The sequence below is a fragment of the Sciurus carolinensis genome, unplaced genomic scaffold, assembly GCF_902686445.1.
Source record: "Sciurus carolinensis unplaced genomic scaffold, mSciCar1.2, whole genome shotgun sequence".
Lineage (NCBI taxonomy): Eukaryota > Metazoa > Chordata > Mammalia > Rodentia > Sciuridae > Sciurus > Sciurus carolinensis.
The window spans coordinates 86,251-104,373 of NW_025920192.1; the positions used below are offsets into that span (position 1 = coordinate 86,251).

Genomic DNA, 18,123 nt, shown 5'->3' on the forward strand with positions numbered 1-18,123 from the left:
GGCATTCTTGGGAAGAAAATGTTTATTAAGTTGTTGGAATCCCTCAATTGGAACCATCATTAGTGAAAACGCTATGGGAGACAAGGCTATCAGCAAAGCCTTTGAGCTGGCTGATAATCTTTATGGTTCTTTGTTAAGGAAATAACTGATTTTAGTTTTTATTTTTTGTAGTGTCTGTCTGAAGACATTTTGGTCTTTGGCCTGTACCACTCACCCATTTCTTAGAATGATTGACCTAGAGTTATGAGGGTTGAAATGTGGCAGACATGTGGAAATGCAGAAAGATACTATGCATGGTAGGTACGGAAACTGTCTTCTGCTATTCTGACACATGCTTAGTGCAGTTTAGAGAATGGAGTGCTTATTAACACAGTTTAGAAAATGATAGTTCAACACTCAGAGCTTTCTCATTGGAGATGGTAATTTGTGCTCTACGAGAGAAAGTTTGAGCTTACAGAACATTTTAGAATGAGCAGTAAGCATGCCGAACCTTTGCCAAAGAGTGACATGATCTTCATTATATTGGACCAGGAGCTTGTCTGCCCTTTGCTGTGGAGGCAGAATGCTGTCTCTATCATCTGAGGTTGATTGCTATACATAAAACTAGAACAAAACCCATCAATGCTTCTTCTGAGATATATGCAGAAATATGCAAGGCCCAGTAGCCATCATTTAACTTGTAAAATCATCTACTTAATTCAGGATGAACATGTTGAGCCAAGAATAAGTTTTCTAAAGACAGGTTGCTTTTTTGGGGGGCGGGGTACTGGCAATTGAACTCAGGGGCACTTGCCCACTGAGTCACATCCCCAGTTCTATTTTGTGTTTTATTAAGAGACAGGGTCTCACTGAGTTGCTTAGTGCCTCCCTTTTGCTGAGGCTGGGTTTGAACTCCATATCCTCTTGTCTCAGCCTCCTGAACCACTGGGATTACAGGTGTGTGCCACCATGACCACTGACAACTTGCTTTCTCTGTTCTTGATACTCCTTTTTAAATTACTTAGCCTAACCATGTAGAAAGCATCTGATCTGGTGTCCTTGGAGCAACCTGGATTGGCTTATGGTTGGGTTTAAGCATTGAATGTGTTTATGTTCCTTGAACTTTGTATCTTAGCTTGTTTGTCCAGTAAAGGTCAGAAACCAAAGATTTAAAGTCATAGTACTAAATAAAGCACTAGACAGTAAACTGTGTCTAACTCTGGAAGAAGGTCGCTTTTGTTATATCTTTGCAATCATATCTGTAGCATAGTACAAGTTAATAGAGGCCATATTCTATAAGCATGGTGATTGTGTCTTCATGATGAATAACTTACTCACATTTTTTTGTGGTGCTGGGGACTGAACCCAGGTCCTGTTGCTTGAGAGGCAAGCACTCTATGAACTAAACTGTATTCCCAGCCCTTACTATTTCTTGAGTTTCTATTAATATTTCTATTAATATACTCAGTTGACAAACTTCTTTTTTAATAAATGACTGATCCTGTAATGTACATCTCAGTGTCAATTTTATTTTTATTTTTATTTATTTATTTATTTATTTATTTATTTATTTATTTATTTACTTGCAGTGCTGGGGATTGAACCCAGGGCCTTGTGCTTGCAAGACAAGCACTCTACCAACTGAGTTATTTCCCCAACCCCAGTTTCAGTTTTAAAACCAGGATTTATCCTGTTCTCCTGTAAAACCTGTCAGCTTCCTTGCATTTTGTATCTCTGTTTTGGTATATTTTCTGTGTGTTTGAACAATGAAGGTGGGAGGCCTCTTGTAACCTCTGTTCTTCTACCTCAAGTTTTCTTATTTTATTTCAAATGTTATTGAAGTCCTTCTCACATTGTTCAACAGTTACTTCTATACCAACTTCTTGATCTGATTCTATTGTCTATTATTGTCTCTTCTTTTTATAATATCCTTGTGATGTTCACTATTTCCACTTGAATCTGAATTTTGTGATTTGGTACACAAAAGACACGTCTGATCTTTTCACTGTCTTCCTGTCCAGCATCATCTCTCTTGATTCCTTCATCAGATCTCCCTGCTCAAAGGATTCCTGAAATTCAAATTACTTTTATTTAATTCAACAAAATTGTTCATCTTTGAGCATATTTATTCCTCTGCTTGAAATACTTTGTCCATTCCTTCATCAGCACATTCCTATTAATCATTGATTTAGTACTTTTTAAAGTAGTTTTCATTCTTTAGTACCTCTGATTCCCATTGTATGCCAGACATACCTCTGGTAGTGCATAATATATTTTACCATGATTGCTGTGCATCTGCAGTTGTACAGTCTGTCCTACTTTCTTTTGCAGATTCTGAACCCTTTTTGGTGTCTCAGGGAATTGATATGGCATAGATTCTAAATTGATATCTGCTGCTATACTGAATTGGTGTGAAATCATGTGATAATTCAAGTCCATATATCTCAATATATGTGAGATCACAGGTCTGTGTATCCAGAAGTAACTCCTTTACCTTTACCTTGATTATAAGATTTTTATTCTATAAGTAAAATCAGTATGTTTTGGATCATCTGCGTATATATTCAAAAAAATTAGTTTGCATGATATGAATCAAAGAATGGTTGTAGCCATGTTAATGGTAAATAGGCATTAGAACTGGGAAAACATTTGATAGATTTAAATACCTTATTTCAGTTTCATTTCACACTTTTCTTTCTCTGAGCAATTATCTTTTTTAATATTCCCTGGAAATAAATTGAATTATCATTTCTTTCCTTTTCAATTTTACTTATTTCTTCTTTCGGTTTAGGTGATATTTTCTACTAAAGTTAATGTTGCTTCTTTTTACTTCTTTCTCTGTGCTACCTAATTTACATTTTTCTGAAACTTTGGTGACTGACACTGATCTTGCCTCTCTTAATGGAGGGAAATGTGTTTGTAAATGTATATACAACACACACACACACACACACACACACACACACCCCCCTTGAGATCTTTAAAAATTACAGTGTTTACTGATAAAAAACATTTTGGATGCTGAGTAATGACTGGCAAGAGAGTAGAAAGAAAACATTTTAAGCATGACTTATTGACATGAACTGGTTATTGCTGAGTAAATATGTACCAGAAAGCATACAGTTTTAAATTTTTTAATGTATGTTTTCCTTTTCCTTCTGTGTCTTGTGCATTTCCCACTCCTACAGTCTTTAGGTTTGACAGTAGAGACTTGCTGGTCCGATTTTGGTGCTTGGATATCAAATACAACAATCACTATAGATTTCAACCAGCAGAAACTGAGATGTCTCTTGGCATTTTATATCATTATCATTATTATTATTATTATTATTATTATTATTATTATTATTATTATTATTTTGTGGTTCTGGGGATCAAACCCAGGGCCTTGTGCTTGCAAGGCAAGCACTCTACCGACTGAGTTATCTCCCCTGCCCCCTTGAAATTTTAATTCAAAAACAGCATTATAAATTTATACAAATCGTGCCTTAAAGAATGAGGAAAAGAGCTTAGGGAAGAGCACAAGGTTAATTATTTTGATTGTTAGTTCAGTAGTTCTTGTTGGACTTTGAGTAAAATGTAGATATAGAAATATAACATTATCAACAACAGCAATAAATGCTTTCCTTCTCTGTAGAGAATTTCTGACCTCTATTATATGAATTTTTGATAATAAAAGATATTTCAGCCACTCATAAAAAAATAGAGATGTTGAAAGCTGGGTATTAAACCTAAACTGATAAATTCTGTAATTTTTTTATTATCATTTATGCTGTACATTTAAGGGTTTAATGAGCTGTATAATTTATTTTCTGTCTATAAAAACACAGTAATGTTGAATTTTTGCTAAAGTGTAAAAACCACTGCTTGATAAATCTTGAGAAATAAATTAAGTAATGCTCGTTATATTGTTTCTGGTTATAATGACCATGTAAACCAAAATCAGTAACCTGTTTACCTTGTGGTCTTTGAGAATTTGTGTTTCTTTTGATGAAAAGAAAATTAATTTTCTTTGTTCTAGTTTAGATACTATTCATCCACTAATAACATTTTGTAGTTTTCAGCTAGAATGTGTCCATGTTCTGTTGGATGTGTATGGAATGGTGTTGGACAAGATCTTACCTTTTGATTATTAGTAAATTTTTTTGTGGAGAGATACCAGTGATTAATATCTCTCCATCTTTCTTTTTCCTCATCAGTTTCAAGTAAGTGAGAAAGAAAAACTACTGCAACTCTATTTGTTTTAAAAATCTTTTTTATTTGTTGTGAACCTTTATTTAATTAATTTATTTACGTGTGGTACTTAGAATTGAACCCAGTGCGTCACACATGATAGGCAAGTGCTGTACCACTGAGTTTCAACCCGCTATTTCCTTTAAATATATATAATTGACTAAAATATTTTATGTACAAATTATCATATGAATAGGCTCTTCTGTGAGAGAAAATATTTGATATACTTGTAACAAAACCATGATCTTTCCATTGTGTTGCTTTTTCTCAAATGTTAGAAACAAAGTCTGAGTCTCACTGTATGTCTGTTGTAGGTATCTTGTATTCAGCTCATAAATGCCCTTATTATATCTCCTGATGATTTGGACATCAGGCTTTGTATCAGAAATAAATTTATGCATTGTGGATTGAAAGAAATATTGCCAGTAAGTGCCCCGTAGTTTCCTTATTATACTTAAATTAGAAAAGAACTTGATTGTGGAAAATTTAGATATATTGACCTCAAGAATTATCTGTGAGAAAAGACTTGAGTATAAAAATCTATTTAAAAAAATAATAAGTAAAAAAAAATCTATTTTTGAAATTAGCTGATAAGATTTTAGTATTATTTATCACTTTATATGTTTAAATGCTATAAATTGTGTTGAATGGTTGTTATTATTTATGGTTTCTTCATTGATTTTTGCATAATTATAAATCATTCATCATAATTGTTATTTAATATCTCTAGAATTTAAAGCATATTATGAATGATGGCCTGGATATCCAACTTAAAGCCTTTGATAACTATAAGAAAAAAAATATTTGTTTGAGTTCTTCCATTGCCTTGAAGATATTAGAGCTGAGCTTGAATATTCTTTTTTCCTGAGGTCTGGTCAAAACATACATAAAAGTACTGCTAAATTCAAAAAGACTGACTGCTCCCCATAAAATAGTTAACTCCTTAAAGAATGTGAACGCAAACCTTTTTCTTTCAGAAAAATGCAATTTATTATTTCTTTGCATTTTTGTAAATACACACATATGTAAATTGATATCACAATCAACAAATGGATTCTGTTAGAACAGTTTTTTATACATGTGTCCATCTGTACTTTTTTATGTGAGGCACATCCTTCCCATCCACTGCTTTGCTTTCTAGCACTAGGAATTTCCTGGTGTCCACCCATTGACTGCTCCTTCCCTGCATATTGGGTTCATACTCATGTAGGCTCCTTGTTCAATCTGTAGGTCTGCAGTCTTCCTGAGATCCACCAGGTTCCTGTCCTCTACTAGTTCCTCTCCATGGTAGATAATACTGGCCACCAGCTCTGTCAGTAAGAGCATCCTTAGAACTCACTGTAGTGTTAACAACCAGATATTTGCTACCTTTTCCCCAGCAACATTTTCACTTAAAAAAGGCAAATTGGTTGGGGTTGGTTATAAAGGGGAAGCAAAAAAGTGTCAGGACAAGTTGCCATTTACAGAGATATTCCCCTGTCCTCAGTTTTCATTACCTGTATTAGGGTAAGAGAGACAATGGTTTCTCAAAGTCTTTCAGGGTAAGTTCTGTATTATATTATTAGAGTTGTTTGGTGTTAACCATAAATAAGTCCATATGTTCTCTAATCAACTTACTGAAGAACCTGATGTTTACAACCTGGTGTGGAACACAGTTGAGGAAACCAGAGCATAGGTATATTTTATTTCTATTCTTCAGCATCTTTTGCTGATTCAAATGACTATTTTATAAGGTCAGAGGAAGTTATATTCTAATGTGTTCTTTCACCAATAAAAATCTTTTAATTGTAAAATTCACTTGACATTTTGGTTGCGCTAAAAAAAATTTTATTTCTGTCAAAATATTGATTTATATAATGTATTTTTTTCCCCTTCAGGTATTCTTTTGAACTAAGATTGCTCATAGAGATTATTTTGTATATGTACATTTCTGGGATCCAGATACACATTATTCTCAGATGTTTTGCCTATTGAAAGAGTTTTTGCATGGATTTGAGCCACATCATTAATAAACTCATGGCTGAGCATTGTAGAATTGAGAAAAAGTTTTCTAATATTATGATTTAAAATATAACAAAATATCTTGCTCTATTAAAGCAAAAGCATTTTATTATTAAATTAGTAATATGTCATTGAGTACACAATAAATATATCACATAAAATTTCAAATGTGCTTGATAAATAAATGTGTGTGAAATGTGTGTACCTAAGTATAAAAGAGTCTGTAAAGTCTAAAATATTAACCTGACATTATTTAATGTCTTCGAGGAATTTGAAAAATTGAGGCAAAGGATTCTGGCTTAAGCTTGTACTCAGGAACCATCCTGTGAATACTTGACCATGTGAAAATTACTGATTTCTAGTCTGTTAATATTCAGCTACAGTAAATTTTATTCAGAATAATAGCTTATTGGGTGTAATGTAAATAGAACAAGGACTATAAGTCAGAGTTCGTAGGGCAAGTAAGCCCATGTGGCCAGAGTGGCCATCACATGTGATGGAGAGGGTTTGGAGGAAAAAAATCACACTATACAAATCCTTGTCGAAAGAAATAATTTTTAGGGGTGATTGGGGATGTAGTTCTGAACCTTATTACAGTACTGCCTACTCCATCATTTAATTTGATTTTGTTTACAATTCTTTTTGTGTGTATTGCTTTGTTGGCTAGATTGTTAGGGAATGTTCATAGGCTATTACAAATATAAATGAACTTCTTTTAATCATAGAGAAACCATGGATCCTGTTTGGGGATTTTAGTTAAAATTTAACTTTTATACATTGTTGTTCTATTCAATGTTTCTAGTTTTCTTCTGAGTAACAAATACTAATTTGGTATTACATATCATTTACAGTATTAGTTTTATTTATTTGTGTTTGTGGTGCTAGAGATATAACCAAGGGCCTCAGGCATGCTGGATGAGTAAATGCTCTACCACTAAGCCACATCCTCAGCTCCTAGAGTATCAGTTTTTAATTTGATTGCATAAACATTCTGAAAACAATGTGCAATATGGTTTTAAGAACTTCCCAATAAACTTTTTTAGAAAATATTGTTTCTTGGTTTGTACTGATAAAACGAAGGAATGGGAGCTAGGGATATAGCTAAGTTGGTAGAAATTTTGTTTTGCATGCACAAGGCCCTGGGTTTAATTCCCAGCACCACACACACACACACACACACACACACACACTCACAGACAAAAGAAAAAATAAAGAATGAATGGCAGCTATTTTTCATGTGTCAAGTTGAAGTTTTTATACAAAAGTTATCTTTAAAGCATTGTATATTTCCTAAAATATTATTTTAAAATATTTTTTGAAATCAGTAGATGGAAAGTGAGTCAATTTGTCACCTGTTGAAACTATATTAATAAATTATTGAAATTAAAATTAACAAAAATTGTTTTGATGTAACATTATAAGTGTACATTCACTCTTTTCTTTGGTTTTAGACAAGAGTACTTCAAATTAATTGATGAGTATGTATCCCGAACTGTATTGCACAAAGATGGCATGGATCTAGATTTTACATATAAAAATAATTAGATTTAGATTTAAGTCAAATTGTAGATGAGTATTTCTCCATTTAAATTAAAATCTTTTAATAAAATATATATATATATATATATATATATTATTTTTATGTGGTGCTGAGGTTCAGACCTAGGGAATCATGCATGCTAGGCAAGTACTCTACTACTGAGCCACAACCCCAGCTCCAAATTGAAATATCTTATTGTCTTTTATGACATGGGTTAGCTCTGTGACATTTGTTCTCATGATGAACCTCCAGAGGGTCTTTGAGACTCTTTCAGGGGATCTTAATTATTATTTGCCTTTTTGGTTCTATTGATGTCTTGCACTGATGGTGGAAAGCAGTGGTGTGTAAAACTGTTATAAAACTCTAGTCAGCAAATTCTTTACTATTCATAGAACAAAACAACATAAAGTGCACACTTTTATTCCCAGCTTCTCAGGAGTCAGAGGCAGGAGGATCATAAGTTCCAGACCAGATATGCAAATTTAGAAAGAACCTGTTTCAAAATAATAATAAAGAAGGGGCAGAGCTATGGGTCAGTGGTAGAGCACCCCTGGGTGGAACCCTAAAACTACAAACTAAACTAAACCTGACAATCTTTAATTGAGAATTTCCACATAGTCCTAAGAATAATGTTATTGCATGTTGCTTTGTGAGTATATTTTTTCAATACTGTATGTTAACAAATGGATTATACACATAAAGCAGTTGTATGTACCAAAGTACAACTAAAAAACAGTCAGTTTTAAATGCTGTCATATGAACTGGTTATTGTAACTTAAGTGCTTAGAACATATTTTCTTAAAACACAACAAGTGAGCCTGTAATTCAGAAAAAATGACTGACAGATTTTGTAACCAAAGAGAAAATTTGATCCTATAAGTGAAAATTTGAATTTTAAAAACTCATATCTATTGCTGTCACATTGACAACTTTTCTGTACTGAAAAATCTTTCTGGTGAGTTCAGTAGGATGGTTAACCAATGTGGATATTTTGATAATTGTGGAGAGATGTGTCAAAATTTTTTTATAAAAATAATCATTGATTTTCCACATCTGTAGTCTTTTTTTTTTTTTTTTTTTTTTTTTTTTTTAATACAGGGTCTTGTTGCTTTGCCCAGACTGGCCACAAACTCAAGTGATTCTCCTTTCTCTGCCTCCCAGCTGCTGGGACTACAGGTGTGCAGCACCACACTTTTACATTGGCTTTCAGGTCACTCTATCTATTTGATGTGGACTCTTACTAGCAACACTTGCAATGGATTTTGCATGATTAGGAGCCATAATGAACACAACAACATGAGAATAAGTCAAGCACAAGAGAAAATGATGCAGTTAAGAGATGTGGAAAACAAGATGTATGAGGTTGCTGCTGGTGTAACACAGCAAACTTTTTCTTATAAGTAAAGGTATACAATCTAAAATAACTATATAAAGGATAATATAGTAAATACATAAACCACCACCATAGTTGCTTATTATCAAATATTATGTACTTTGCATAATTATATGTGCTGTATTTTAACATGATTCATCATATAGTAGGTTTGTTTACACCAGCATCACCACAAATACTTGGGTGATATATTGTGCAATGATGTTACAATGACTAGACATCACTAGGTGATAGGAATTTTTCAGCTCCAATATTCTTTCTTTAAATTTATTTTTATTGTAAACAAATGGGATACATATTGTTTCTGTTTGTACATGGAATAACAGCATAACATTTGAATATTCATTACATTTACATAGGGTAATGATGTTTGATTTATTCTATTATTTTTTCCTTACCCCCAACCCCTCCCACCCCTCTTTTCCCTCTATATCTTCAAAATTTGGAAGATGTTTTTGAGTCAACAAATTACACTTTTTCTAATTGACCAGCATCTGATGATACAAGTTTAGCACAGAAAAAAAAAGAAAAAAAAAAGTTTAGCACAGGCAAAAGATCCATTAAAACAGTGGGGCCTGGGGTTGTAGCTCAGTGGTAAGAGTACTTGCCTAAGGCACTGGGTTTAATCCTCAGCATCACATTAAAAAATAAATAAAATAAAGGTAAAAAATATCAGGCAGGAGGGAGTTAGTGGTTCAGTGGTTAAGCGCCCCTGGGTTCAAGCCCCAGTACCAAAAAAAAAAAAAAAAAGTAGATAGAGGCTAAGAAGGTAGATCAGTGATAGAACTCAGTGGAATCGCAGTCTACAGTAACAAAAAGAAGGGTACAACAGTGATCCATAATCTTAAAGAAACAGTGCAAGTTCATTGATATATATATATATATGACTCCATGTTCTAACTGCTTAAAAAGTGCCATTTGTGAAAAATTTTGATGTAACAGTAAAGAATAATATCCAGGATGATCTGAAAAGGGTTTTAGCACACAATTCACCATTTCAGCTACATATCTGTGCAAAGTTTTGTTTTACTTATACACCCAGGAAGAGGAATGCAATGTATAGAATGTGTAAGGAGCTAGATAACATTAGTAACTCAGATAAAGAAAATGCTTCTTTCTGTGGACAGAAATACTTCACATTTCCTAAGAAGTAAGAGTGGGTCACAGAAATTCAGAAATATGTTCTACATGTGCATCAAACCAAAATGGGAAATGATTTTGAATAGTGTCAGAAAGATATATTTCACCTGGACATTAGATATGTTTTTTTTTTTTTTTCTTGAGTAGTTGTGGAATTTTGTCAATGAAGTATTGAGAAAGAAATAAAATCTTTTGGGCTGGGACTGTAGCTCAGTGGTAGAATGCTTGCCTTGTACATGTGAGACAGTAGGTTTGATCCTCAGCACCACATAAAAATATATGAATGAATAAAGATATAAAAATAGAAAAATATTTGAACAGTGCTTGAAATATAAATGAAGCATATTTACACATTTTTAATAAATGTATTGCTTATTAATTTTAAATGTTTAGAATAAATTTATAGATTTAAATACAAGAGAGACTTGAATTTATATGAATATGTGAGAGAAGAGATAAAGTTCAGCAAAAGGGGAAGAAGGTGTTCAAAAGCATAGGGTGCATTTAATTTTATTTATTGTAGTAATTGAGAGATACTCTCTCTCAGAGAGTTAAATGTTTAGTGCCATGGATACAGTCAATTTAGTAAGTAGAATGATAAAATATTATAATTAGCAGGGACACTGTCTTCATCTTTCAAAATAGGAAGTTACAATGTTTTAAATGGATCAATCAAGATATAACTGCATGCACATATTATTTCAATTGAGAAGCTAACCACAAGAATAATCTAATACAGAGTGATAAGAGGTTGCATTTAGGAAGTGGGTTATGATTTGGATGCAGTCATTTGGTTGACTGTTTTCTTGTTCTTATAAAAGTTTTTCTGTAGTAAACTATGTTCATGTATTAGTTTCATTAAAAAAAAAGAAAAATACACATACACATATATCATGGCAAATTCACTTGAATCATTTCTCCTACATAATACATTATCAAAGCTATATTATAACTTATTTAGTCCATTATAGGCATTTAACTTATTTTCAGTTCTTTTAGCTAACATAAAAAAGTATGTTAAAGGGTATTCTTGCCCAAAGGCAAAATCCTAAAAAATAGAATTGTTGCATGTAAGAAAGTGTATAATTAAAATTTTAGTAAGTATTGCCTAATTTTTAATCAGCAGTGTTCCTCATTTATACTTTGATTGTTATACAGGAGAGTTGGTTTCCCCATGCCAAGTCCAGTACCTGACATTGTGGATGATTTAATCATTGTTGTGAGTTCTCACTGAAAATTTTATATTTTAAATTTGGTTGTAAAAATCCTTTTAGTATTTTTTTCCTTTAATTTACTGTTTTATTATGACTGTTTTCCTAGTTTCTGTTGGTCTCATATTTTCTTTTTCCTTCAGAATATTTACAGGTTTATGATAGAAACTTTTGAGTGTTTTATAATTGAACTCTCTCCTCTTGCCTGATAGAAATTTAAAATTTTACTTAGGTTTATCTATTTTTCCTTTCCCTTTTTTTGTATCAGTTTTTATAAAGCTGCCTTTATTCCAGCTTTGTGATGTTTCTACATTTTGTTTACTTTTTTAGTATTTATTTATCACTATTATTTCTAATTGCTTTCCATGATTTTTTTTTCTAAACTGTTAAAGTTAACAATGAATTTAAGTAGTATTGCAAAAGATTTTTGTCATTGTAATTTTAGGTGTTTGCATAGATCAAGCCAAACTAGAAGAGTCTGAGGAAAAGACATCAGAATTTTACAAAACATTAATTTAACTTTGGCAAATTTTGCAAGGCTTTGTGGGGAACCACTTCCACATTATTGGCCCTCAGGGGGTTGCTCCTTATTCCCTGTCTTCTTTACCTCCTTCAGGTATGCACCCATATACTCTTCTCCATGTAGGTCTTCTTCAACCACCATGTTATTTAAAACTCTTCATTCTTCACTCCCAAGATTTACCTTTCTCATTCTCCTTCCTTTACCTTTCTTCCATTATATTTGTTATCATTTGGTATGCTACTAAATTTAAGTACTTTTATACGTACATATGTATTAGCTATTTCTCACTCCAGAGTAAACTGAGTTTTTTACCCTTCTATGCACTATTTCTGCACCAAGAACAATTCCTGGTTTTTTGAAAGAACTAAAAAATACTTTTTGAATGAAAGAATAGTTGAACAAAATGTTTAGAAACAAAATGTTTAGAATCAAAATCAGAAGATGTCTTTTTTTTTGGGGGGGGGGACCAGGGATTGAACTTAGAGGCACTCAACTACTGAGCCACACCACTAGCCTGTTTTGTATTTTATTTAGAAACAGGGTCTGACTGAGTTTATTAGTGCCTTGATGTTGCTGAGGTTGGCTTTGATCCTCCTGCCTCAGCCTCCCTGAGCCACTGGGATTACAGACGTGTGCCACTGCACCCAGAGTGTGGCAGTAAATATGCAGAAAAAACGTTCTGAAAGAATCATAGTTGAAGGCGCGACCAGATGTCGTTGCATGCAGAGGCTGCTGTGGAGCAGGCCATGGCACTGGATCACCGGAGAGCATAGCACTGTGCGGGGTAGGCAGAAGCTGACTGAAAGGAAGTGAGCTGGAAGAGCCGGGAACAAGATGGTCGCAGTGGCCTAGGCTGCTGACTTTGCACTGTGAGCAGGAGCCAGTGGTGGTGGAGCACTGGGCAGTGTATATTCTAATCTGAAAATACCTTCTATGAAATCCTTACCTTTTAAAAATAAGTAATACTATCTGTTTTCCTAAAACAATTAAATGGAGACTGTCATTTTCAGGGTCCCATGGTCTCAAATGTTTCAGCTTCATAATGCCTCCTGCTGTGACACATGTCCTTGAGATCATCTGATGGTTCCATACCTGTGAATTTTCATTTGTATACAGAACCAGTTGGAGGTATAGTGGGAAGGTACTATTTTTTTTTATTAAGTAGATGTTATGGAAGCAAGTTCATGATTACCCAATGTTTACCTACTTATGAAAATTGACTCCTATATGTTTGTATGTATAAATAAAACTATTGTATATGAGGAGTTTGAAGACAAAACATGAAGATGCTGTGATGTCAGACCTTTTCTTTCCCATTCTCAAATTAGTGACAAGAAGTCGTGATCCCATGGAAAATTCAAAAATTGGAGTTTTTATAGGAAAAAGTCTGCATGAATTGAGGCCTTGAAGTATCCTGAAGTGAATGAAATTAGAAGAAAAAATATACGAATTCAGTGAGAAAAAAATTTATTCACTTGTGGATGGATTATCATGGATTGACTGGCTGAAGCAAATGTATCCACAGCATGAGGGCTGGGAATATAGCTCAGTTGGTAGAGTGCTTGCCTAGCATACACAAGAACCTGGGGTTCAATCCCCTGCACCAAAAAAAGACAAGGAAAAAAAACAAAAACAGGAGCATGAACACTCCACCCTTGAAAACTTGGAAGATAAGCTTTATGTAGGATTTTCCTTATAGTTGTTCATTTTGAAAATTGTCAGGTGGTATAATATTTTATTAAGAAATATTTTAAATAAGTCTAATTTTTATCAGAATGTCATTCCATTCTTAGAAGTATCTTTTGCTTGATTAGTAAGTAGTATTATAAAGAAAATTTTTAGGATTGTGTATGCGGCTTAGTTGGAAAATGCTTGTTTGGCATGTGTGAGGTCCTGGGATCAATTTCCAGCTTTGCAAGTTTGAAAAAAGAGAGAATTAAGAAAAGCTTTATATTTAAGATGTGAGTGTTTTTAAAATTATGCATAACTCTCTAAGGTTTCATCATTTGCACACATATTATTTCTTGTAGTAGGATAATAGTTTAGAACAGAGTGGTGAAACTGTACTATTCTATTGGGTTTTATATTTTTAAAGAGATTGGAATAAAACAAATGATTTTAATGAAATTTTGAGATTTTTAACAATTTTTATTTTTTTATACTAAGAATTTAACCCAGGAGCACTTAAACACTGATGTTTAACCACATACCTGGCCTTTTTTTATCTTTTTAAATTTTGAGATAGTGTCTCATGAAAATTGCTTAGGGCCTCAGTAAGTTGTTGAGTCTGGCTTTGAACTTGTGATTCTCCTGCCTCAACCTCCTGAGCTGCTGGGATTACAGGTGTGCATCAATATACCCAGCAAAGAGATTTTTTTTTTTTTTTTTTTGATGGGAAGTATTTTTTTTTCTTTTTTTTTATTTTTTTACATTTACATAGGGGAGATATTTTTTAAAACAAGGAAAGAGTTCCTTTCTTCCATATTCTGTGACTATGTGAATTGAGTGGTGATATGGAATTTTTAAATGTTTTAATTAGTTATACATGAAAATGCATTTTTACACAAACATAAATGGCATATAACTTCTCATTCTGATTGTACATGATGTAGAGTTACACTAGTTGTGTAATCATATATGCACATAGGATAAAAATGTCTGATTTATTACACTATTATTTCTACTCCCATACCTCCTCCCATTTCTTACCTCCCCTTTGTCTAATCCAAAGTATCTCTGTTCTTTCCTGTCCCACACCCCCATGGTGAATTAGCATCCACATATTAGAGAAAACATTCAGCCTTTTGTTCTTTGGAATTGGCTTATTTTGCTTAGCATAATATTCTCCAGTTCCATCCATTTATCAGCAAATGCCATAATTGCATTCTTCTTTATGGCTGAGTACTAATCCATTGTGTAGATATACCACATTTTCTTTATCCATTCATTTTTTTAAAGGGTATCCAGTTTGGTTGCATAGTTTAACTCTTCTGAATTGAACTATTATAGACATTGATGCGGCTCTGTCACTGTAGTATGGTGAATAATCACATTTTATAAAATGTGCAACATATTTGCAGACAGGGCCAATAAAATGGTTTATAAATAATTTCTTAACTGAGTAATTATGACATATGGAAACAGTTAATAGTTTATGCACTTAAAACAAATCAAGCTTAGATTTCTGACATCATAGTTTAGTGGACAAAGCTTAGGGGTAGCAAGTGGCAAACCAGTTTATCCCAGTGTGTTAAAGATGTCATTTTGTATTTAAAACACAGTCTATTTCTTTTTTACACACAATTGTTTGAAAAGTCCTAAGCCACCTCACCAAGCCTAAAATAAGATGAACAGTATAACTTATAACTGAGAAATATGGTTTTGGGGAATGCATGGCAATAAAGGAATAATGACAAAGTGAATGCCATGCATCTTACACCTCCTAAAGTTTTCTGAGGAACATTGGAGGAATAGAAATTTGGAAAGATTGGAGATGAAGAAAATGGACAACTAAGTATGCTCTAGAAATGTATCACTTGGTTCTTGTCTATGACTAAAGAACTGAAGACATAAATAAATTATGAGATGCATTTAGAGTACCTTGTTCCACCATTAGAAGTATCCACTGATAAGCAGGTACAGTGTGTTGTTTGTTGTATTGCTGATGGAATAACAATTATTATTTAATTCTCAAAGAATTAGAGTCCTAAGGCACTAAAACAAGTGAGTTTATTTAGCCTGAAGCCCCAGTAGACTTTCAAAACACAAAACACTTCATTTATATGCTTAGTTGTATAGCATATTTATGATGTATAATAAAAATTTTTGAGTTCACGAATACAGATACATTTCCTGGACACTGACTAGATGCTGGCAAATGGGTAGATTTGGTCATGTGTGTCTTGGACATATGTGTGAATAAACAAATTTTTCTCTTTTTTCCCTCCTTTTCCTTCTTCCCTGGCAAGAAGTAATAATATTATTGTAGTGGATTTAATTGGAGTCACTTGGGCCCGTGACATCGTGAGGAGAGCTTTAAAGTGCGGGGCCTGGCCTGGATCTGAGGGTCTGGCTGGGAGTCGGACCGAGCCTCCGCGGCAGCTTCCCGCGGCATGAGGTGCTCCAGGCGCCCCTGCCCCCTGGGAACGTGGAGAAGGTGGAGGAGGAGTAAGCTCTGTTGTCGCCACCGCTGCATGACCTGCCGCCACTGAGTTCCGACTCCGCTCCGGGTCTCTAGACGCCCCCCGCCGGGTTCTCGGGCAACGCATGGGGCTCAGGCACTGAGGACCCCGTTCCTTCCGGGGTCCCCGGGGCGCGTCCCCCGAGAGCCATGCCCGGTCGCCCCGGTCGCCCCGCCCGCCCCGGAGGACCCTAGAGTAGCGTCGCGGGGCCATGGCGGCCGCCAGCGGCTACACAGACCTGCGTGAGAAGCTGACCGCCACCGCCGCCGCCGCCACAGAGCCTTACCCAATGTCCGGGACCAAGCGCAAGTACCAGGAGGACTCGGACCCGGAGCGCAGCGACTATGAGGAGCAGCAGCTGCAGAAGGAGGAGGAGGCGCGCAAGGTGAAGAGCGGCATCCGCCAGATGCGCCTCTTCAGCCAGGACGAGTGCGCCAAGATCGACGCCGGCATCGATGAGGTGGTGTCCCGCGCAGAGAAGGGCCTGTACAACGAGCACACAGTGGACCGGGCCCCGCTGCGCAACAAGTACTTCTTCAGCGAGGGCTACACGTACGGCGCCCAGCTGCAGAAACGTGGGCCCGGCCAGGAGCGCCTCTATCCGCCGGGCGACGTGGACGAGATCCCCGAGTGGGTGCACCAGTTGGTGATCCAGAAGCTGGTGGAGCACCACGTCATCCCCGAGGGCTTCGTCAACAGCGCCGTCATCAACGACTACCAGCCCGGCGGCTGCATCGTATCTCACGTGGATCCCATCCACATCTTTGAGCGCCCCATCTTGTCTGTGTCCTTCTTTAGCGACTCTGCCCTGTGTTTCGGCTGCAAGTTCTAGTTCAAGCCTATCTGGGTGTCGGAACCTGTGCTTTCCCTGCCAGTGCGCAGGGGGAGGGAGCGTGACTGTGCTCAGTGGATATGCTGCTGATGAAATCACTCACTGCATACGGCCTCAGGACATCAAGGAGCGCCGAGCGGTCATCATCCTCAGGAAGACGAGATTAGATGCACCCCGATTGGAAACAAAGTCCCTGAGCAGCTCTGCATTGCCACCCAGCTATGCTTCAGATCGCCTATCAGGAAACAACAGGGATCCCCCTCTGAAACCCAAGCGGTCTCACCGCAATGCTGATCCTGCGCTGCCCACAGGTACTCAGCCTAGGAGCTTCAACAAAGGCCAGTCAAGCAGCCCCATGACCTGGCTCCAGGCCGCGGATCATTGAGTTGGACAAGGAAGAGAACCGACGCTCAGTGCTGATGCCCACCCACCGGCGGAGGGGCAGCTTCAGCTCTGAGAACTACTGGCGCAAGTCCTATGAGTCTTCAGAGGACTGCTCAGAGGCGGCAGGCAGCCCCGCCCGGAAGGTGAAGATACGGAGGCACTGAGGCCTGCCCACCGCCCTCCTGGGAACTCTGGCTGATTCTCATGTAGCTGCCCCTCCTTTTGTTTTGAGGGTTTCATATTTTGTTTTTGATCATATATATATATATATATATATTCCCCCCCCCCCCTTGGTTTGTTGCCTATTAAGACTGAAAAACAGAATTGGCCAAGACCTGGGTTTTCATGTTTCATGTTTTTGGCTGTCCTCCTGTATGAAAAGGTTGTTGGTGTCTGTAGGGGACAGATACTCACGCTGGAGTAGCCAATAGAGGTGTGGGGGGCAGTTTTCTTCAAGTGGGGCTGAGTTAGGCTGGGTTTATTTAAAAACAACAAAATGTTATGGTTAAGAAATTCATTTTTGCTTTAAATGTAAATCTTCGCAGTGTTCTGAACAAAGTTCAGTCTCCTGCCCACCCCTTTCCTCTGCTGATGTCCGCGCTTGGTTGAGGTTCTTCGAGCCTTGCCAGCTCTGCGTGGGGCCTGCTGCTCCACCTCTCATTTGCTATCCAGCTGTGGAAGCTCATGTAAACGCCATTTCTTCCGC

The 18,123-nt window shown here is 36.1% G+C and overlaps 1 pseudogene; it reads left to right on the forward strand.

Annotated features, from left to right (window-relative positions):
* Nucleotides 1-17,656, forward strand: part of LOC124974942 (RNA demethylase ALKBH5-like) — a 41,851-nt pseudogene extending 24,195 nt beyond the window's left edge.
* The last annotated feature ends 467 nt before the right edge of the window (nucleotides 17,657-18,123 follow it).